Source organism: Stomoxys calcitrans, chromosome 3, assembly GCF_963082655.1.
Source record: "Stomoxys calcitrans chromosome 3, idStoCalc2.1, whole genome shotgun sequence".
In the NCBI taxonomy this organism is placed as follows: Eukaryota; Metazoa; Arthropoda; class Insecta; order Diptera; family Muscidae; genus Stomoxys; species Stomoxys calcitrans.
Window position 1 is genome coordinate 54,711,797 of NC_081554.1, and position 24,932 is coordinate 54,736,728.

Below are 24,932 nucleotides of genomic sequence, written 5' to 3' on the forward strand. Positions count from 1 at the left end.
GGCGTTCCCCACAAAATGCATGACCCAAAAGTGAATGTCTTACTCATGTTTTTGTATTCAAACTTCAATCCAAGATTTGAACTCACACACAAACACCTTCTTTTGAGTTCCATATTGTACCGATCGGTCTGCAGAATCGCTTAAGGGGTTTTCTTGGGCGTGCGGCTTCAGCAGCTTGGCTCCGAATTTGAATATAAGATTCGTATTCTTTTTCCAAATACTCTCTCTCTCTCTCATATTATCTCAATCAGTCTACACGTTCACATTGGGGGGTCTTTGGGTGATACGTTCTCCCCACTTACATGACCCCAAAGGGGAATAATTTATTCACGTTTTGTGATTTCTATTATGGTACATATAAAAACTCGCTTAAATGAGCTCTTCTATCTGTAAAAGATCCCATTTTAACAAAAAAGTGTAAAGGGGAGCGTCCTCTCCCCCTTCAGATTTTGAATGGGTTCTCAAACTTAGAAGTAAAGTAGTTCCTAGTCTCGCAAGGGATATCTCTGTGACACGGCACCCAGAACAGTTGAATTTTGAACTGTTCAGCCATTTCGTTGAGAGATCTGCGACAGTTGAGAACGGTTTTTGTGTTCAGAAATACGTTCTCCAGGGATTTAATGGCTGTCTGAGAAGATATTTATGCCAATCGTCGTAATGACATTATATCTTAGCCATTACACTACTTCCTTAATTGCAAGGATCTCCGATTTATACACACTGCAGTGGTCGGGTAAGCTTTTCGATAGACGAGTTCTTAATCTTTAGAGTACACCCAAAGTCCACCTGGTCGTCTAGTTTGGAACCATCCGTTTAGAAGTCTATGTAACTCTTGTCGCCAGGGATATCGTTTTTCCAATCGGATCTATCAGCAAGTGGTACAAAAAGCGGCTCGGGTAGGGTCCAATCAACACTACCCGGAACATCAGATATTGTATCAAGGATAACATAGTGTACGTAGCCGCCACATGACCAATGAGAAAGCTCCCTTAATCTCGCGGCAGTGGTCGCTGCAATTTGTCTGGGCACAATGTCCAGAGACACAAGATGTAGCATTAAGTTCAGTGCATCAGATGGAGTCATCCTAAGTGCGGCTGTAATGCACAACCAAGCCATCCCTTGGATCCGGTTAAGAATTGAGTAGTGGGTGAACTTTTGAAGCGCCGTCCACCAGACCACGACACCATACAGCATTATAGGTGTGACAACTTCAGTATACACGCAGTGCAAACTGTGTGAGCATGCAGTATGCTCTTTTACCAAGGGCTCCCTTGCATTCCCAAATGTTGGATTCGAAGTTCAACATCCTGTCTGGCAAAACACCCTGGTATTTTGCGCTTTGAGCAAATGGAACATCTCTCCTTTAAAGAGACAGGTGCCATTGTAGTAAACTTGTATTTCTGCGTAAAAGAGCAACTTTTGTCTTGGACGAATTTAAGCGTGACGCGGGATAGTTGTGAGCACCCCACAGGCCGGAACATTGAGGTCCAATCTGTGTTGTGTTCATTGCCGTCACGACAAGCTTAGCTACGAGCTACCGGTCGCGTCCATAGGTTGCAGGTAGTCGCGGACAATCAGCGGTATCAAGCGGAGGGTCTCAGTGAGAGGTCGAGCGGCACCGGCTCTTGCACAAATACCGAGTGTTTATGATGCTCGATATGACGTGGCGAGTTATTGACGCCATTAAATGACCACCCTGTTCCCGCGACGATCCGTTTTTTGGACCGGAACGAGCTCGTTCACCTACAGGAGCTTTACAAGGATCGCCACCTCCACAGACAGAACACCTCCTTGAGAGGTTCCTCTGCAGACCCTTCTTTTTAATAGATCTAAAGATCCCAAGCCTGACCTAATGCAACGTTTGGTAAGTAAAATATAATCAATATTTCTTACGGTAGTACGGGGTAGTACGGAGGCCACCGTACCGCAGAGGTTAGCATATCATATCATGGCCAAAAGATCCGAAAATATTTTAAGCGGTGGTTATCCCCTCTTAATGCTGGTGACATTTGTGAGGTACTGTACCATTTGGTGTAATATTCCCTTTATTACAAATCGCCAGATTGCAACCTATCATATATCCGATAAGCAGCTTACCCCTTCCGTTGCCAAACTTCCTCATATCTGGTAATGTGCATTCCCATCACTTCCCACAATGAGGCTCTTATTCCCAGCAGAAGCGGCTTCAACCAGCAACTTAAGGCGGCATCTCTGAATCGCATGCCATATATAGGAAAGCCAGCGAGAATTGAGACTTTTAATATCAAGGCTGGCTCTGTGTCTCTCATTCCCTATACCCTTTAGTAGTTTAAACCCAGTAAATCTTAGTCCACGAATCATTCCTCCGCACATCCAGAGTTCCTGGATAAGAACAACGTCAAATCCTCCAATCATCAGAAGGATCTTTAGTGCGAAGTGGACCGAAGCGGTGGATACTTATCTGCAGAAACCGGACCATAATCAGGATTCTGAATTTCCACCACTGTTGCGTTAGCCTTGTCTTCCGAGTCCGCCAATAGAGTATAAATATAAGTAAAAATTCCCTTCTATTCCATATAAGCATGTGTTGCGGAGAATTAAAATTCCGCCAATTCACAAAATCGTGGATTGGTAACTTTCTTAAAATATACAAAATTTTTAAAATTCTGAATTTTATTGGGTTGCCCAAAAAGTAATTGCGGATTTTTTATATAGTCGGCGTTGAAAAATTTTTTCACAGCTTGTGACTCTGTAATTGCATTCTTTCTTCTGTCAGTTATCAGCTGTTACTTTCTTTTAAAAAATCCGCAATTACTTTTTGGGCAACCCAATAGTTTGGTTGTTTGTTGCATACAATTTTGCTTTACCAAGGGAAGTATGCCACTTACATACAAATAATTAAAAGAAATGCAAATGAAATTTGTTTCCACACCACCTTTCCAATCACTTTCCATAATATGAGGATAAATAAGAAAGAAACATATAATCACACTGTCTAATTCTAAAACTTTTAGCTTAGCTTTTAAAATTCATTCCGAAATTAGAGGGGAATACAATTCATAGCCAAACCAGGTTTTTTTCTCCAAAACCTTTTTTTGTCTTCAAACTCATAAAAAATTCCATTTATTCATATTTTGAGTTTTTTTTGGATAGATTTCTTAGCAATAAAACATTTCAAGCCATGATCTTGAAACCATTCAAATGCTTTTGGTCTTTGGCAAATGATCTGCTTTTCTTTTATTTGTTTTTATAAATGTTTTGCAGTTATGGAAGTGAATGGAGTAAACAAATCTTGTTTGAATTTAGCTAATCCATGTTAACATTGAATTAAATTTAGTTTGCTTTCGTGACTTTAGTTTGGCATGTGGGTGGAAATTTTTGTGCAAACGTTGGTGTTAGAGATGGCTGTTAGAAGCTGCCGACAAAGTACGTCATAGTACGCCAGTATACTAATCCAGTGCAATGGCAATTGAAATATTAAACCAGTAAAAACGGTCGATCAAAGTTTCAGACAGACCGTAGGTAATCTCTAGGAATATGAATATGAAACTTATAGCTACTAATTATCTAGAAAGAGTCACTTGGCCGGAAATTTTGGCATGAAATTGGTAATCTGCTTCTAAATACCTTTAATTTGAGTCCTATATTATGCCAATCGGCCAACATGTCCGCTCTGCGGGGTTTCTGGGTGGGACGCTCCCCCCCCCCCCCCAATTTCCCTTGTTCAATATTTGTATATCTGATCCCTATTTTGGGTAAAAATAAATCGAATCTTTCATCTACAGTATATAGAATTTTTACAAAATAAGGGTAAGGGAGAAGATTCGCTCCCTCGTCATGTATCGAAAAAGTACATGGTCATTTACTCTTTAAAGGTCTAATTAAAACCTTGAAAGGCTGCAATGTTTCAGTTTGTCATAAGGAAAATAAGGTAAACTTTTTCCTACCAGAAACAAAAGGCACAGCGCTGGCAGAACAAATGGAAGATGACGAACCGACCAGGTTTGCAAATTGCAAATTTTTCCCATGGACATTCCACTAAGGAACAGGGGCAAACTTCTCACATATTAATGAGTGCAGTCCGATTCAAGTTTAAGCACAATTATAGCCGAGTCTGAACGGCGTGCCGCAGTGCGACACCTCTTTGGAGAGAAGTTTTACATGGCATAGTACCTCACAAATGTTGCCAGCATTAGTAGGGAAAACCACCGTTGAAAATATATCTAGTCTCGCCATGATTCGAACCCAGGCGTTCAGCGTCATAGGCAGACATGCTATTGGCCTCCATTTCCTAAGCCAAAAGTTAAGATAGCCGAGTCTGAACGGCGTGCCGCAGTGCGACACCTCTTTGGGGAGTACCTCACAAATGTCGCCAGCATTAGGGGGGGATAATCACCGCTGAAAATTATTTTCTGATGTTCTAGCTAGGATTCGAACCCAGGTTCAGCGTCATAGGCGGACATGCTAACCTCTGCGCTATGATGGCCTAACTACATAGATACTCATACTGCTGCTCATCTCGGCATTGAACCAAAACAAAAGTATTTTGGAGATATGAACATCTCTTCCAAAGTTAAAGAATTATTTCCAGTTTTTTTCGATTTAAGCCCACTGTGTGACTGGGTGTATTCAAGACTCGACCCGACCAAACTCGGCTCGAGTTAACTGGTTTCTTAAAAGTTTCGTATTAATAGTATCTAATCATTTATTACTTTGTATCGATGTGCAACAAACAAAAAGAAAAAACACTAAAGCCCATTCTTTGCATTCCCATGCAACCATTTCAAGTAAGCATCAATAAGTGGTCATGCGATTGCAAAATTTATTGAAAAACACCAATCAATATGAATTAGTCATAATTAAAAAATTAATGCATTTATTTTTGTCTATTATAAAAAAACTACCTCAAACAAGTTTAGTTTTTTGCCGCCATTCTAAGCTGATGCAACCAAATCGCTAGACTTTGATACTACTAGTGGCAAACAATTATGGGAGATAAGAATCAAGGAAAATTAGTTGTGTTCAAATTGTAAACATGGATTAATTAGCTAGCGTCCAATATGGATCACCTCGTTTAATCACTCACGTATGACATGAGCGATGCAATACTTGTGACAATTAAATTAAATGGCAACCAAAAACAAGTGCAGCAACTAAGAGCATAAAGAAAAACTCTTTAAAAGAATAAAAACACAAGAAAAAATCGTAATAATTGATGTGAACTACAATGGTTTACCTTAGTTTAATAAAATTGTTTGTTTTTTTTTGATAAAATTCTTTTCCATGCATAAATTTATTCCTCACAATCAAATATATGGTTGCCATAAACATACTTATTGTTGCGGCAAATACATATATGGCTTCCCAAAAGCAATATCATAGTCAGACCATATAATTTTGCCACAAACATAAATTTTTGAGACAACCTTAACCAAAACGAATATGAATTTGTGTTCCATATGAATTTTGCATAGCAAAGAGTTTTTACAACCATATATATGGTCACCACAAATATATTTATTGTTGTGGCAAAAGTGTATTAAATTGTCTCAACAAAAAAATATTTTTGTCAATCATATAAGTTTGTTGAAACTATACATTTTTGTCACTACCTTAACTAAAACACACTAATACTTGTAGCAGCCATAAACATTGACTTGCCACAGCAATATTTCCGTTTGTCATAATAAAGTATATACTAAATATGTTTTTCATATGTTAGCCACAAGCTTCTGGAGAAACAAAAAATCTATAGCATATAGAAAACGCTAAACTAAAGCACAAGACAGCTGTGAGCACCACACAGGCCGTACCATTGAGGTCCGATTTGTGTGGTGTTCATTGCTGTCACGAGAAGATTAGCTGCGAGCTATCGGTCCACAGGTTGCGGAGAGTCGAATACTCCATATGGAGAAGTTGCAACAGCCATCGCGGACAATCAGCGGTGTCGAGCGAAGCCTCAGTGAGTCGGGCGGCATCGACTCTTACACAAATACTCAGTGCCTATGATGTTTGATATGACAAGGCGAGTTAATAGCGTCTTTAAATAACCCATGGCCAACCTGATTCCGCGGCGATCGGTACTTTGGACCGGAACGAGCTTGCTTACCTTGCTTGCAGGAGCTTCAAGATGATCGCCACCTCCACATGAAAATGAGTCAAACCAACAACAACAAACTAGCTAGTCAATCCTATGGCAGCCGGTTGTTATTCCATACGGAGTAGCTGCAACAGCCTTCGCTGACAATCAGCGGTATCGAGCGGAGAGTCTCAGTGAGATGTCGGGTGGCACCGGCTCTTGCACAAATACTCAGTGCCTACGATGCTTGATATGACAAGGCGAGTTAATGGCGCCTTTAAATAACCGGACCGGACCGGAACGAGCTTGCTCACCTACAGGAGCTTGAAGATGATCACCACCTCCACATGAAAATGAGGTTACACCAACAACAACAAACTAGCTAGTCAATCCCTTGGCAGCCGGTTGTACGCACCGGATTGACCCAATGGAATCTTCATCGGCGAGGGCTGCCGCTTCAGTGTACATGTTCGTCCATTTTTCGTCATGGGAGAGGCATATCCCGGAGTGCCTTCTCTGCATGCTTCTGATCCGTGCCGGAATTGAAAAGAACCCGGGATCTTGGTTCTGTTCGGTTTGCCAGAAGCGCCCCCATCATTGGTCGGTGCCGGTGAGGTGCAACCGGTGCCTGGAGTGGGTACATTTTCGATCTTGCTCTGGCCTTACGACACTACGGAAGTATAGTCGCACGAAATATGTTGGAATGTGTTGTGGGAACATAGACAACAATGGGTCAGTGACCCACACCTACCACTCCCGTGCGACAATATAAGCAACAGCAGCATCCCAGCACCAATATAATCCAGTGCCGGGAAGTGTATAATTTTTGCAACTGAATTGCAACGATCTCCGAGGCAAGATTGACTAGATAGTGGATTTTATGAGTCGGAAGAAAATATTGGTTGCTGTGATACAGGAGACAAAGTTGACCAGCACCTGGAGCTTGCACATTTGTCACGGATACAATGTGCTACGTAAGGATCGCTTAAGGAATGGATGTGTGGGGTTTGGCCTTCGTTATTCACCATTCCGAGCAGGGTCACAAGCGTCGTCATCGTCGCCTGCAGGGTCCTAGTCGTCAGACTATGTGCCCCCAAGTATAGACTAATTTCGCCTGCGCCTGACGCTAGTGACCCCAAACATGGAGTGCATGGGGATAGCAATCATGACCAATACTGCCGAAATAGAGCTAAACAAGGTGTACATACCCCCAGTTGGTGGTTGTGTCCCAACTAATGGCCAGGTTTACAAGCCCGACATAAGTGGGCTACTATCTGGCCCTAATCGTCTGGTTCTAGGAGATGTTAATGCGCCTCACATTTCATGGCATTCTTTCCTAGGTAACGCCCAGCGGGGCATAGCTTTGGCAGAGCGGATTGAAGGCTCCCCGTTTTGCACGGTGAATTAGAATGCGCCACTAGGATTACGAGGAGGTGTAGCAGCTCGCCAGACGTTTCTATTGCATCCTCTAATCTACTGCCTGACATATACTAACAAGCCCTCATTTTTTTTTGGTATCAGACCACCTCCCCATAGTTCTCGCCATCGACCAGCCACCCAACTTCATAATCTCTGAGCTCCGTACATTTAATAATCAGAAGAAGGCCGATTGAGCTGGCTTCAGCGAATACACCATTCGCCGCAACAGTACACCAATAGCCCCCTCGAATGTGCTAGTTGCCGAGAGGAAATTCCGAGACATCATTAACGAAGCAGCCTCTCCTTTTAACCAGCCGGTCGAATACCCCAAGTGCGGCCCAATTTCCCGGTGCAGGCAGGCAGTGCGCCGGCTAGAAGACGAGCGTGATGGGATTCGTTGTAAGGACCCCATTTACACCAGAATCAGCGAACTGAATCTGGAAATAACGAGGGTAGTCAACGAACATAAGCGCTATTTGAGGCTGGAACACTTGGAGCAATGTAACTTAGGCACCGGCTTAGGCAAGCTGTGGTCTACTGTTAAGTCACCCCGGTAGAAGGGATGACAAAACCTCAGTCACTTTTGGCGACGTAACTGCGACTGATCAGAAGAGATGCGCCAGGTGTTTCAACCGTCAATTTATTGTACATCCCGAGAGTGACAGGGCAAGGAGGAGAGCCATTCGTCGTATCCGTGGTCTCCGAGCCCATGGACAGCCATCACAGTTTACCGTGGGCGAAATTACAAATATCATGTGTGGAGACAAATTATCCAAGGCGTTGGACCCTGAGGGAATATTTACACTGATGCTGAAGAATCTGGATATACCTGGAGTTGAGCTCAACTATCCTCAACTTGCCTTTGAGCACTCTCATAGTTCCCGATGTCTGGAAAATGGGCAGAGTGATCCCGCTACTGAAGTTTGGAATGGACCCGAGTTTGGGGGAGTTGTACAGACCGATCTCCCATCTCTCACCAGTAGCTCAGACCCTTGAGGCATTACTCCTCTCGAGACTCGTAGGAGAATTACCATTCGCCAAGCATCAGCAACGATTCCGAAGACTACATAGCACAACAATTGCTTTGCAAGCCATCACCGGACACATTTGCCGTGGCTTTAATCAGCCCAGGTCATGTGATAGGACGGTCCTCGTGGCTCTGGACCTATCGAAGGCATTCGCCATGGTCAGGCATGCCAAACAATATGAGGACATTGCCAACACATCCCTTCAGCCAGGCCTGAAACTTTGTGTGGGTACGCCAGGCATTTGTGGAATTTAGGGATAAGAAGTCGAAGCAATGTAAAATGAAACAGAGCGTTCCCCAAGGCGAGGTGATATCTCCGGCACAGTTTAACATCTACCTATCCTCCATTCCACCCCCTCCAGACGGCATAGAGATCGTATCATATGTGGACGATTTTACGATCATGACATCAGGCCCCCGACCCAATGATGACATCTGCCATAGGTTTAACGTTTACCTCAACGAATTTGCCTCTTATTTGAAGATATCTGCCACTAAATCTTCAGCTACATTGCTCACTACATACACGCATGAGGTGCGTAGGGAGCTGAAAGTGATGGTCGACGGAGTGACAATTCCGACCATTAAGTGTCCCAAAATACAAAATACTCACATTTGACAGCTCTTACACATTCTCCCCACATACCACAGCTATTTGCGGTAAAGTCAAAAGTAGAAACAAGGTCCTCAAGTCACTAGCTGGCAGCATTTGGTGTGCCGACAAAGAAACCTTGTTGACCACGTACAAAGCAATTGGCCTGTCTGTGAAAAGTTATGCAGCGCCAGTGTGGTCTCGTCAGCTCTGTGGCACGCAGTGAAATAATATTCAAATCTGTCAGAGTGCCGCCCTTTGAACTAAGACGGGTTGCCCCTCAGTTCTCATGTGGACTAACTCCACCGAGAGACAAAGATCCTACCAGTGCGAAGACATAACTACAAGCTGTCTAAGCAATACCTTTTGGGCAGTTATTGCAGAGACTATTCAAATCTTCATCTTGTGGATAGATATCCACCGCCCAGAAGCCTTAGATCTACATGATCTAGAGTGTGAGGTTCAGATAGAAGCCCTAGATCAAGCGGCATCCAAGCGGGCCTAGACAACATTCATGCAGACGCGGTAGTAGATGCGGTTAATAGCTACCGGGTGAATGTGGTCCTTGGGGAAAGACCGTCTCCCGTTGCACCTGAAATTTACCTTCCCCGGGAAACCAAAGTAGTTCTGGCTCAATTATGTTCCTGCAGACGCCTTAACTCCTACAGAGCAAGAATTGATCGGATTTCTTTATTCTATGTTACCACACTGTGCCATCCAACCATTCTTTATTGCACCACCGATAGTATAAAAGGCAACCCATAATACAATTAATTGAAAATAATAGAAATGCAGAAACAACAAATACATAATAAAAATCAATCAAATTGACCATCTTTTGCAAATCAATAAAACAAAAACGGACTACTACGGCGCAGGCTGGTGTCATAGCCATTCACAATCATCACCACTATTGTCACTCAATACAATTAAAAAAAAAAAAAAAAAAAAAAAAAAATAGAAAAACAAAACGAGAAAACAATGACCAATGAGTGATAGAAAAACTGGAAATAAAAATAACAGCCTGGGCAAAGGTTGCTGTTTGCAATTTCAATTAAATTGATTGGCTCAGAAGCAAGAGCATGGCAAAAAGGTTACAATTTAATTGAATCAATAGAAAATATCCAACAAAATAAAATTTATGGAGTAAAATTTTCAGGAAAGTTAAATTTCTATGACATTTCCATGGCACAACCATGGATTCTGCTAAAATATGGGAGCTATATCAGGTTATAGACCGCTATCGGGAGATCGGTTTTTGACCGATTTGGACCGTACTTGGCACAGTTGGCGGAAGTCAACAGAAAACTATGTGCAAAGTTTCAGTCAAATCGGACAAAAATTGGGGCTTCCAGGGCTCAAGAAGTCAAATCGGGAGATCAGTTTATATGGGCGCTATATCATTTTTTTGACCGATTTGGACCGTACTTGGCACAGTTGGTGGAAGTCAACAGAAAACTATGTTCAAAGTTTCAGTCAAATCGGACAAAAATTGGGGCTTCCAGGGGCTCAAGAAGTCAAATCGGGAGATCAGTTTATATGGGAGCTATATCAAGTTATAGACCGATTAAAACCGTATTTGGCACAGTTGTTGGAATTCATAACAGAACACCACATGCAAAATTTCAGCCAAATCGGACAAAAATTGAGGCTTCCAGGGGCTCAAGACTTGAAATCGAGAGATCTGTTTATATGGGAGCTATGTTCAAATCTGAACCGATATGGACCATTTCGAAACCAATATTAATTATCTATGCCAATTTTCAAGCGGATAATTTTACGCGTTCGACCGCTATCGGACAGACAGACAGACGGACGGACGGCCATGGCTAGATCGACTCAGAATGTCGAGACGTACTTATATACTTTATGGGGTCCTAGAACAATATTTCAAGGTGTTACAAAGGGAATGACGAGAAATATCCTATGGTGGTAGGTATAAAACTATTTTAAGATGGTTTAAATTCCCGCCATTTAAAGCCTGGGCATAAACTGTGGCGCTATGATAGAAATTAGTTGGAAGATTTTTCCATATCTTAAGGGGGCGTACCCTTCCGCTTTCTACTCTATTCCCAAAAATGTGAGATTTTGAAGTTGGTTAAGGCCATGTACGCAAATTGATGATTCGGATTCTGCAACTTAACCCAAAAACGTCAATCTGATAAATACATTAGAGGGATAAAACCCAACCCAACCAAAACCCCCTAGGGGGACATCCCCATCAATTATGACAATATGGGACTCAAACTAATGGTATTTGATAGTCGAGTCGGAGGCCACCGTAGCGCAGAGGCTAGCATGTCCGCCTATGACGTTGAACGCCTGGGTTCGCATCCTGGCAGGATTCCCTCTCCTAATACTGGTGATATTTCTGAGGTACTTTGCCATATACAAATTTCTCCCTAAGAGGTGTCGCTCCGCGGCACGCCGCTCGGACTCGGCTATAAAAAGGAGGTCCCTTAACATTGAGCTTAAAATTTAATGGGAAAGCATTCATTGAGAAGTTTGCCCCAGTTCCTTAATGGAATGTTCATGGGCAAATTTGCATTGAAAGTCGAGTACGAATTGTACATGGCTATTTGGCACCAAAGGCGTGGAAGACGAACTAACACGCTTACCCTCAAATTCTCTGAGAAGACCGCCGGTCTTAACAATTGTATGCCACCTTATGGTACCCCAAAAACACGAAATTGGTATAAAATTTTTGAGTCAAATAGCCTTTGGGGACGCCCCATCCCAAAACCAACATGTTAACCGATTGGGACAATATGGGTATCAAACGAAAGGTATTTAAGAGTAAAGTAGGAACATGGTGTACAAATTTCACCTCAATGTTCGGGGGGTCCCCACTCCCAACAAAAACCCCAAAAGGACTCTTTCACCGCTTTAGGCAATATGGGTATCAAATGATAGTTATTTAGGAGCAGAGTACAAATCTGGAATAAAAATTCATTGCTTGGTGTCTGAGAGCCCCTACTGGGGGGTTTGTGAGATGGATATCAAATGAACGACATTTTAAAGAAGAGTAAAAATCTGATATAAAAATTTATTCCTTGGTGTTTATGACGTCGCAGAATATGCAGAATGACGCAGAGGGGAATATCCCTATCCCAATCCCACCACAAAAAAAAAAAGGATTTTAAAAAAATCTTTGTTAGTGGAGTACACTTTTTGCCTTCAAATTGGGATAGACACAAAAGGATCTGCTGATCTTGAAAAATGTGGTACCCAAAGTGGTAGCTTTGAAATGTGATTTTGAGTGTAGATAACCAATTCAAAAATAATCTGAAAAATTAATTAGTGTGGATCTGATCCGCAGCCTTGAATTTCTTGATCGCCACCTTCAAAATGCTTGATACTATGTGGCTCAAACAAAATCGTGCTCTAGCACAATGCTGTGATTACTTCAGGATCCGCCCACTAAACTTCCTATTGATAGTAGAAACAGAGTTTGATATCTAATTTTGAGTCCAAGTTATTGGGGGTCGTCCCACCGCATAAACTCCCTCTAACCAATGACAATTGGGACCCAAATAAAAGGAATTTGAGAGTACATCACTATGTAGATATTTTTTCAGAGCGTTGGTGGCCGCATCACCTTACATACCCCTCAAACTGGGCATATTTGTGGACTATGGCAAAAAAAAGGACTCAAATCTGATATCTGTTTTATGGCCAAGTGCTACAGTGCCTCAAAAACTCCTCCTAAACCACACATACATATATACAGACTATAGCAATATGAAGGTCAAATGTGGTTTTTGAGAGTAGAGTATGAATCTGATATCCACTTTCGGGGCAAAGGGTTTGGCTACTCCAATCCAGCGCCAAAACCAAGAGAATTAAGTAGACCTAACATCCAAACTTTAACGGGCGGACCCTCACCTTACCCTTATTTCAAAAAGCCAGATCTCTGATATGCGTGGGCGATTTAAGCGATATTCGGTTTGTTTATAATAACTCAAAAACACAAATTTGGTATCCTTATTTATGGTGGGATATCTGGGGGGTGGGAGGCCACCTCTAAAGCCCGTCAAATGAAAATATAGACTTATAATGGAATATGGGGCTCAAATTAAAGGTATTTGAGACTGGAGCAAGAAGGAACATCGGAGCGGGCCCTGTCCAGCAAGTTAAGCTTATATAAACTATAAGTTTAATAAATACATAAATAAATAAATAATAATATATTTTCTTTAAAGAAAAATTTTTCACGAAATATTTCCTAAGCAAATAATTTAAACAAACTTTGCCTAAAGACAAAAATGCTATTAAAATTCACCTAAAGACTAAAATTCTAAGAATTTTTTTTTAAAGACAAATAAATTTGTTTTCTTACTTTAAAGATGTTTATACTAAACTGAAGTAATTTTCAGCAATGAAGGGAAAAATGTGCCTTCTTAAATATTTTTTTTAATTATAAATCAACAAAGAAAATTTGTTTAAAAATTTCTCTAAGGAAACAATTTTAGGAAGAGTTTTTACCAACTTTATAGCGTTTTTGAACTTATTTGAAGTGTTATTCTTTTAAGGGAAGAATTTCCTCTGCTGAAATATTTTTTTTTGTTTAAATTTCTTTGAGTGAAGTTTTCTATATAGAAAAAATGTTAAGGAAATTTTTTCTAAAGACATAAAAAATTTTTACTAACTTTAAAGATTTTTTGAACTATATTGGAGTATTTTTTTTTGCTTTTTTTAGAAAAAATGCCTTTCCGGAAATTTAAATTTCTCTAAACAAAGAATTTCTAAAAAAAACTAAACTCAAAAGAAAAATAAAGAAAAATTTTTACTAACTTTAAAGATTTTTTAACTAAATTGAAGTATATTTCAACTTTTTCAAAGCTTTCTAAAGCCAAAACATTGTAAAAAATTACCTTGCTGTTTTCTATATAGAAAAAATGTTAAGGAAATTTTTTCTAAAGACATAAAAAGTTTTTACAAACTTTAAAGATTTTTTGAACTATATTGGAGTATTTTTTTTTGTTTTGCTTTTTTAGGAAAAAATGACTTTCATGAAATTCAAATTTCTCTAAACAAAGAATTTTTAAAAAAAACTAAACTTAAAAGAAAAATAAAGAAAAATTTTTACTAACTTTAAAGATTTTTTAACTAAATTGAAGTATATTTCAACTTTTTCCAAGCTTTCTAAAGCCAAAACATTGTAAAAAATTACCTTGCTGTTTTCTATATAGAAAAAATGTTAAGGAAATTTTTTTTAAAGACATAAAAAGTTTTTACTAACTTTAAAGATTTTTTGAACTATATTGGAGTATTTTTTTTTTTTTGCTTTTTTAGGAAAAAATGACTTTCCTGAAATTTAAATTTCTCTAAACAAAGAATTTCTAAAAAAACTAAACTCAAAAGAAAAATAAAGAAGAATTTTTACTAGCTTTAAAGATTTTTTAACTAAATTGAAGTATATTTCAACTTTTTCCAAACTTTCTAAGGCCAAAACCTTGTAAAAAAATTTCCTTGCTGAAATATTTTTTATTTAAATATCTCCCACAGTGGTTGGAGTGTTGTGATCTCCGGCTTTTCTTTTCCATAGCAACAAATCTTCGATCGTCTCGAAAGAGAATGACGTAAAAAATTAAAATATAAATGATCTTCACCCCAACGGACAAAAAAAAGACTTGAAAATAGTTGCTAATATTCAATAGTAGCAGCGACGAGAATGTCTTAGAACCCTAATGAAGGTATGGAATGTATACCCCTCGTCACGGGGAGGTCTACATAGCTAAAGAACAATAAAGCAAGATAAGCAGATGGGTTGCCAGTTGTTCAATTTATTGACGAAGGCAACTCGTTGATAAGTAAATCCACTGTAAAATAGATATTCCCACTACTCTTAATCCTGGAAAAGACCCAAGATAGAAAGTTCGACACTCACCATCTTTTTTTGACCACATGTCAAGTTTAGTATTTCGACACAAAATTTTAAAAGTTACCAATCCTTGGTTTGTGATAGATTTTCTCTAAAATAATTTTTTTACTCCGAAACATAAACTGTTCTCTCCTTGAATAAGACCTTTTCAAATTCCCCATGTTCGAGTATCTGAAAACCGGCAACCGCTTATTTAGTTTTATTCTATTTTCCATTTTTTGTAAATATGGCATTTCCAACCATTCCATAACTCGTCATTCCCACATAGGTTTTAGAGTGCAAATATGACAACACCAGTCAGTCACTCGCTCATTCAGCCCAGTGAGTGAGTTCGTATGTACGTGCTAGACCAACAAAATAGAATAGAAAACATGGAAAACGCCCACACACTCGCTGCTGTCAGGTTGGCGAATCTTATGGTGATGACGGTGGAGATGGAGATGAAGATAAGGTGAATGGATGAAAGCAACAGCAGCAGCAGCAGTAGTTTCGTTTTGGTTTTTGTGGATTTCGTTGACTGATGTTCTTTCTAGTCAACAAAGTTTAATGAAAACTAAAGGTACACCAAACAAACAATGACAGTCGCAAAACAAAAAGCTTCCGTGTGGTTTCGGCATTGACACCAACAGTTAAAATGAATGCCGCATAGGAAGTAGACTATTGTGAATTGAAATGAAATGATGAAAAAAAAAATCATGAAAACGAAAGAGAAGTTTAATTAAAAGGAACAGATGTGAGAGTAGTCTAGGTGGGGAGTAGTAATTATTTCCATTGGAAATAATAAAATTTCTTGTAAAAACAAAATTTCCCAAAATCTTTTTCAAAGACACAATTTCATAAAAAAAGACAACAGTTGCAAGAAATTTATTCTAAAGACCAAAATTTCAAGAAATTTTTTCTACAAGCTAAAATTTTAAGAAAGTTTTTTCAAAGACAAGTTTTTTTAAAGACAATTTTTTCCTTATAAAAAATATTTTTAAGAAATTTTTTTCTACATATCAAAACTTTTTACTAAGTCTAAAGATTTTTTTCAAAAATATTGAAGAAGTTTTTTAAGTAAAAAAAATTCTCAAAAATTTTTAGGAAATCTTTTCTAAGGACAAAATTCCTAAAAGATCTTTCTTAAAACCAAAAATTCTAAGAAATCTTTCCTCAAGAACAAAATGTTGAAATGAAATTTTTCATAAAAAGTGTTTACCAACTTTAAAGATTTTTTGAACTTAATTGAAGTAATTTTTTGCTTTTTGGGAAAAATTTCCTTGCTGAAATATTTTTATACCCACCACCGTAGGATAAATGGTATATTCATTTAGTCATTCTGTTTGCAACACATCGAAATATCAATTTCCAATCCCATGGCAGCCGGTTGTACGTACCGGATTGACCCGATGGAATCTTCATCGGCAAGGGCTGCCGCCTCAGTGTACGTGTTCGTCTTTTTTCGTCATGGGAGAGGCACATCCCGGAGTGCCTTCTCCGTATGCTTTTGGTCCGTGCCGGGATTGAAAAGAACCCCGGACCCTGGTTCTGTTCCGTTTGCCAGAACCGCCTTCATCATCGGTCAGTGTCGGTGAGGTGTAACAGGTGCTTGGAGTGGGTACATTTCCGTTCTTGCTCTGGCCTAACTTCGCTACGGGAGTATAGTCATACTGGCTATGTCGCTAGGTGCTGTGCGAACTCAGCCAGCAGTGGGTCACAAGCGTCGCCGTCGTCGCCTTCGGCGTCCTCGTCGTCGGACTATGTGACCCCCCCGACCTCTCCCGTACGGCAATTTATGCAAAGACAGCACCCTAGCCCTACTATTGCCAGGCCAGTGTCGGGAAATGTATCGTTCCTGCAGTTAAACTGCAATGGACTGCGAGGCAAGATTGATGAGATTGTGGATTTTATGAGTGACTAACACCTGCAGCTTGCACAGTTGTCACGGCTACAATGTGCTACGTAAGGATCGCTCAAGGAATGGAGGTGGGGGATTGGCCTTCGTTATACACCATTCCGTGCAGTATAGACCTATCTCGCCTGCGCTTGACGCTAGTGACCCATACATGGAATGTATGGGGGTAGCAGTCAAGTCTGGTACTGCCGAGATAGAGATATACAACGTGTATATACCGCCGGTTGGCAGCTGTGTCCCGATTAATGGCCAGGCCTACAGCCCCGACATAAGTGGGTTGCTATCTGGCCATAGTCGTCTGGTTCTGGGGGATTTCAATGCACATCACTCGTCATGGCATTCTCCCCTAGGCAACGACCAGCGTGGCATAGCTTTGGCAGAGCAGATAGATAGCTCCACGTTTTGCACGGTGAATGAGGATGCCCCCACTAGGATTACGAGGAGGTGCAGCAGCTCGCCAGACATCTCAATCGCATCCCCTGATCTCCTGAGTGACGTATCCTGGCAAGCCGTCATCTCTTTGGGGTCAGACCACCTCCCCATAATCCTCACCATCGACCGACCACCCGACTTCATAACCTCTGAGCGCCGAACGTTCATCAACTATAAGAAGGCCAATTGGACTGGCTTCAGAGAGTATACCAATCGCCGCTTCAATGAACTGCCACCCCCCTCTGATGTGCTTGTGGCCGAGAGGAAATTCCGAGACATCATCAACGCAGCAGCCGCTCGCTTTATACCAGCCGGTCGAATACCGCAAGTGCGACCCAATTTCCCGGCGCAAGCAGTGGTACTCGCAGACGAGCGTGATGGGATTCGTGCTATGGACCCCGCTAACCCCAGAATCAGCGAGCTGAATCTGGAAATAAACAGGGTAGTCAACGAACATAAGCGGAATTTGTGGCTGGAACACTTGGAGCAATGTAACTTAGGCACCGGTGCAGGCAAATTGTGGGCCACTGTTAAGTCTCTCTCGAACCCCGGTAGACGGGACGACAGGACCTCAGTCACTTTTGGCGAGTTAACCGTGACTGATCCGAAGAGATGCGCCAGGTTGTTCAACCGTCAATTTATCGTGCATCCCGAGAGAGACAGGGCAAGGAGGAGAGCCATTCGCCGTATTCGTGGTCTCCGAGCCGATGAACAGCCATCACAATTTACCGTGGGCGAAGTTACGAATGTCATCCGTGGCGCCAAATCTTCCAAGGCGTTGGGCCCCGACGGAATCTCTACATTGATGCTGAAGAATCTGGATTTACCTGGAGTTGAGTACCTTACCACTGTCCTTAACCTGTCATTGAACACTCTTATAGTTCCCGATGTCTGGAAAATGGGCAGAGTGATCCCGCTACTGAAGCCTGGTAAAGACCCGAGTTTGGGGGAGTCGTACAGACCGATCTCCCTTCTCTCACCAGTGGCTAAGACGCTTGAGGCATTACTCCTCCCGAGCCTCGTAGGAGAATTTCCATTCGCCGAGCATCAACACGGATTTCGGAGACTGCACAGCACAACAACAGCTTTGCATGCCATCACCACACACATTTGCCGTGGCTTCAATCAACCCAGGCCATGTGATAGGACGGTCCTCGTGGCATTGGACCTATCGAAGGCATTCGACACGGTCAGCCATGCCAAATTATTTGAGGACATCGCCAACACATCCCTCCAGCCAGGCCTTAAACGTTGGGTCGCGAATTATCTGTGTGGCCGCCAGTCATTTGTGGAATTTAGGGATAAGAAGTCAAAACACCGTAGAGTGAAACAGGGAGTTCCCCAAGGCGGGGTGATATCTCCGGCTCTGTTTAACCTCTACCTTTCCTCCATCCCACCTCCTCCAGACGGCATAGAGATCGTATCATATGCGGACGACTGTACGATCTTGGCATCAGGCCCCCCACCCATTGATGACATCTGCGATAGGTTGAACGTCTACCTCAACGAGCTTGCCTCATATTTCGCTGCAAGAAATCTGAAGATATCCGCCACCAAATCTTCAGCCACACTGTTCACTACAAATACGCGTGAGGTGAATTCTGAGCTGACTGTGATGGTCGATGGAGAATTGATTCCGACCATCAAGTGTCCCAAAATACTTGGCGTCACATTTGACAGCTCCTAAACTTTCTCCCCACATGCCACAGCAATCTGCAATAAAGTCAAAAGTAGAAACAAGGTCCTCAAGTCACTCGCTGGCAGCACTTGGGGTGCAGACAAAGAAACCTTGTTGACCACGTACAAAGCAATTGGCCGGTCTGTGGTAAGTTATGCAGCGCCAGTGTGGTCACGTCAGCTTTGTGACACGCAGTGGAATAATATTCAGATCTGTCAGAATGCCGCCCTCCGAACTGCGACGGGCTGCCTCCTTAGTTCTCATGTGGACCACCTCCACCAGGAGACAAAGATCCTACCAGTGCGAAGACATAACTACATGCTGTCTAAGCAATACCGTTTGGGCTGTTATCGCAGAAATCATCCAAATCATCATCTTGTGGATAGATACCCACCGCCCAGAAGCCTTAAGGTAGATCTACATGATCTAGAGCGTGAGGTCCAGCGCTACAAGAGAGAACCTCTAGATCAAGCGGCATATCAAGCGGGTCTGAACAACATTCATGCAGACACGGTAGCAGACGCGTTAACTGGCTACCGGGTGAATGTAGTCCTTGGAGTACGACCGCCACCCATTGCACCCGAAGAAATCGACCTCCCCCGGCAAACCAGAGTGATTCTGGCTCAATTACGTTCCGGCAGATGCAGCCGCCTCAATTCCCACAGAGCTAGGATTGATGCCGACGTGCAAGATGTATGTCCCGACTGTAACCAGGGACCGCACGATACACGTCACCTGTTTAACTGCCCGGCCAGACCCACTCGACTCAGACCCAGATCCCTGTGGACGCACCCCATCTTAGTCGCGGAGTTCCTGGGTCTTGACACTCAACAGAATCAAGCAGACGAAAGATAGTACACAATAAACTGCTACAACAACAACAACAACAACAAAGTATATATATTTCGGATCGTCGTTAAATTCTAAGACGATTTAACGATGTCCGTGTGTCCGTCTGTTGTAATCACTCTACAGCCTTTACAAAATGAGATATCGAGCTGAAATTTGGCACAGATACATCTTTTCAATGCACGCTGGTTAAGTTCTTGAACGGTTCAAATCGGACCATATTTGGATATAGTTGCTGTATAGACCGATCTGCCGATAAAGGGTCTAATGCCTATGAATGCTTTATTTTTCATCCGATTTCGATGAAATATGAAACAGAGAGTAGTCCTAGGCCTCCTGACATCTGACTCAAATATGGTTCCGATTGGACTATATTAAGATATAGTTGACATATAGACCGATCTCCAAATAAAGGGTCTGAAGCCCATAAAAGCATTATTTTTTAACCGATTTCGCTGAAATTTGAAACAGTGGGTTAATTGAAGCCTCCTAACATAGGACCCAAATATAGTTCAAATCGGACCTTATCTAGATATAGCTGCCATATAGGCCGATCTCCCGTTTAAGGATCTGAAGCCCATTAAAGCTTTTTTTTAACAAATTTCGCTGAAATTAGAAACAGTGGGTTAATTTAAGCCTCCCGACATCTGACTCAAATATGGTTCAGATCGGACCTTATCTAGATATAGCTGCCATATAGACCGATCTGCCGATAAAGGGTCTAAAGCCCATAAAAGCTTTATTTTTTAACCAATTTCGCTGAAAATTGAAACAGTGAGTAGTCTTAGGCCTCCCGACAACTGACCCAAATATGGTTCAGATCGGATTATATTTAAATATAGCTATAATTTAGACCGATCTCCCCATAAAGGGTCTGAAGTCCATAAAAGCTTAATTTATTACCCGATTTCTCTGAAATTTGAAACAGTGGGTTAATTGAAGCCTCCTAACATAGGACCCAAATATAGTTCAAATGGAACCTTATCTAGATATAGCTGCCATATAGACCGATCTCCCGATTAAGGATCTGAAGCCCATTAAAGCTTTATTTTTTAACCAATTTCGCTGAAATTTGAAACAGTGGGTTAATTTAGGCCTCCCGGCATCTGATTTGAATATCGTTCAGATCGGACTATATCTAGACATAGCTGTCATATAGACCGATCTCCCGATTAAGGGTCTGAAGCCCATAAAAGCTTTATTTTTTAACCAATTTCGCTGAAATTTGAAGTAGTGAATAGTTTTGCGCCTCCCAATATAGGACCCAAATATGGTTCAGATCGGACTATATTTAGATATAGCTGCTATATAGACCGATCTGCCAATAAGGGGACTGAAGCCCATAAAAGCTTTATTTATTACCTGATTTCTTTGAAATTTGAAACAGTGAGTTTTTCTGAGCCTCCCGATATCCGACCTTAATATGGTTCAGATCGGTTTATATTTGGATATAGCTGCCAAAGAGACCAACATTTTGTTCTACAAAATTGAATAGTGACTAACATTTATTAGACCACTTAATGTCCGTGCCGAATGTGGGTGCATAAGTTATCTAGTTTTCACGGGATTGTGACGAAAGGGTGTACCCGAGGTAGGTATCCAAAGTTCGCCCCGGCCAAACTTAATGCCTTTTTACTTGTTTTAATTTAAAGATAGCTAAAGACAAAATTTCTGAAAATTTTTCTCTAAAGAATAAATTTAAGGAAAGTTTTGACTTAATTTTAAGAATTTTTAAACTAAATTGAAGAAAAATGTAATAAAATTTTCCCTTGTTTTCTAAAGATAAAAGATATAAAAAATTTTTTCTTAAGGTAAAATTCTATGAAATTGTTTTTACCAACTTTAAAGATTTTTTGAACTCAATTAAAGAATTTGTCAACTTTTTAGGGAAAAATTTCCATTTCTGAAATATTTATTTTTAGTTAAAATATATCTAAAGACGCAATTACTTAAAATATTCTCCAAAGACAAAAATTATAAGAATTTTTTTTGAAAGGCAAAAAGTAAGAAAAACATACTTTGAAGATTTTTTGAACTTAATTGAACTAAATCAATTTTTTAAGGGAAAAATTTCCTTGCTAATATATTTTTTGTTTTCATTTAGATTTCTGTAAAGAAGCATTTTCTAACAATTTTTTATAATAAAAAAATTTTAAGGAAATTTTTTCTAAAGATAAAACAATTTTTTGAACTAAATTGAAGTACTTTTCATCTTTTGGGGGAAAAATTTCCTTTGCTGAAAAATTAATTTTTATTTAAATTTTAGATAAAGACGTAAAGTTTCTAAGAAATTTTCTCTAAAAACAAAATTTCTAAGAAATTTTCTCCAAAGACAAACATTTCTAAAAATTTTCCCCCAAAAATTTTTGTTATTTTCACATGTTACCAACAACAGTTGGCAAAAAAGTTCACTCATTCGTTGTTCCTCCTTCATACAAATGGAGGCACAACGAGCGTGTGAGTATCGATTTTTGTTTTGTTTCTTTCTGGGTCAAAAAATTAGCTTAAAACTTTTAATTTTCATAATGACACCACACCATAAGTGGCCAGATAAGGCGAGACGAAGGTTATTATCAACATTGTTGTTGGCAACGAGACGAGTTAAGGCCCCCCCCAACCGCTTTTGTTTTGTAAACTTTTCCAAGTCACCGATTATGTATGGAAATTAATGGCCTATGTAAGAACTCTTAAAGCCTATGTAAGAACATTTTAAAGAAATGACACGATATAAGGCAAGAATAGTTAATTTTTCATGCCACCTTCCATAAACGGTTATTGGATTATAGTTAGCGTTAAAAATATATAAAGAAATATGACAAAAGGTTTTTTCATAGAATAACAATTTTCCCCCAAAAGGAAGACAACTATATCTATAACAAGAGCTAACATACCCAAATTTTTACCATCGATTGAAATTTTGTTTTCAATTTGCTCACCAACGCAAAAGTTTTCATATTAGTTTCATTCATGTGTGAAAAAAAACGTTGAACCAATTTTAAATTATAGCTCACGGCATTTCATAAATAACATCACATCAACATATATGGATTTTTTTAAACATAAAAAACTGTGGCAACAACTTTTTTGGGCAATCATAAAAGAATTTAATCAAGTCAAAAATCACAAAAAGCTATAATTTTGCCAAAACTAGAGGAGAAAAATCGATATGGATGGCTTAATTGGCAATCCAAGCGAATAATATGCAATTAATGATTTAAAAACGAATGGCGATGGACAAGAGCAAAATTTTAGACAGACACTTCAAACAAATGATGGTTTTTTTTTGTGCTTGGAATCAAAACCCATCATTTCTTCTTAGGCAAAAAAGGATAGAAGAAAAGATTTGCTCTGCTATTAGAGCGATATCAAGATATGGTCCGGTTCGGACCACAATTAAATTATATGTTGGAGACCTGTGTTAAATGTCAGTCAATTCGAATAAGAGAGATCGATTTATATGGGAGCTGTATCAGGCAATAGACCGATGCAGACCATAATAAACACTTATGTTGATGGTCATGAGAGGATCCATCGTACAAAATTTCAGGAAGATCTGATAATATCTGCGATCTTTAGAGACTCAAGAAGTCAATATCCCAGATCGGTTTACTTTGCACAGTTGTTGGATATCATCACAAAACACGTTGTGTAAAATTTCATTTCAATCGAATTAGAATTGCGCCCTCTAGGGGCTCAAGAAGTCAGGACCCAAGATCGGCTAATATGGCAGTTATATCAGGTTATAGACCGATTTGTATCATACTTGGCACAGTTGTTGGATATCATAACAAAACACGATGTGCAAAATTTCATTTCAATCGGATTAGAATTGCGCTCTCTAGACCTTCAAGAAGTCAAGACCCAAGATCGGTTAATATGGCAGCTATATCAGGTTATGGACCGATTTGAATCATACTTGGCACAGTTGTTGGATATCATAACAAAACACGATGTGCAAAATTTCATTTCAATCGGATTAGAATTGCGCCCTCTAGACGTTCAAGAAGTCAAGACCCAAGATCGGTTAATATGGCAGCTATATCAGTTTATAAACCGATTTGAACCATACTTGGCACAGTTGTTGGCTATCATAACAAAACACGTCATGCAAAATTTCATCCCAATCGGAAAAGAATTGCGCACTCTAGCGGCTCGAGAAGTCAAGACCCAAGATCGGTTTATATGGCAGCTATATCAAAACATGGACCGATATGGCCATTTACAATACCAACCGACCTACACTAATAAGAAGTATTTGTGCAAAATTTCAAGCGGCTAGCTTTACTCCTTCGGAAGTTAGCGTGCTTTCGACAGACAGACGGACGGACTTGGCTAGATCGACATAAAATTTCACGACGATCAAGAATATATATACTTTATGGGGTCCCAGACGAATATTTCGAGTAGTTACAATCAGAATGACGAAATTAGTATACCCCCCATCTTATGGTGGAGGGTATAATAAAAAAAAAACAAACAAAACAACAAAATAAAGAAAAAAACAAAACATCAGAAAAAAAAACTAAAAAAAAAAATTTGAAAATTTTAATAATTTAAAAAAAAAAATTACTTAAAAAAAAACTTTAAAGTATTGGAAAAGTACCAACTATCAGTAAAATCGGATGAAAATTTATGCTTCTAGGGTCTCAAGAAGTGAAATCTGGGGATGGGTTTATATAGAAAGCTATATTAGTTTATAGACCGATTCGAATCATATTTTACATAGAAGTTGGAAGAACAGAAATAATTGTGCCAAATTTAAGACAAATCGGTTGATAATTAAGGCTTCTAGGGACTCAAGAAATTAAATCGGGGGATTATTTTCTATGGGGGCTAACTTAGTTTATAGACAGGGAATCGGTTTATATGGGCTTTATATCGGTTTATAGACCGTTATTGCCTTTGTGCCAAATTCAGCCAAATCAGATGAAAATTTAGGCCTCTAAGAGATAAAGAAGTAAAAACCGTGGATCGGCAAAACAACAAAAACCATTTAAAGAATCTCAGTCGAAATATATTGGGGTGGGCTGCAATGATCCCCATTTCGGTCTTTGCCAGAGGCCTCATCAGATTGCGATGCTACCAAAAGATTACATGCT

General features: G+C 40.1%; 1 protein-coding gene across 3 annotated transcripts in view; it reads right to left on the minus strand.

The window, feature by feature from the left end:
- LOC106089753 (probable serine/threonine-protein kinase DDB_G0282963) overlaps window positions 1–24,932 on the minus strand; it is a 175,148-nt gene that overhangs the window by 70,480 nt on the left and 79,736 nt on the right. The window lies entirely within an intron of this gene.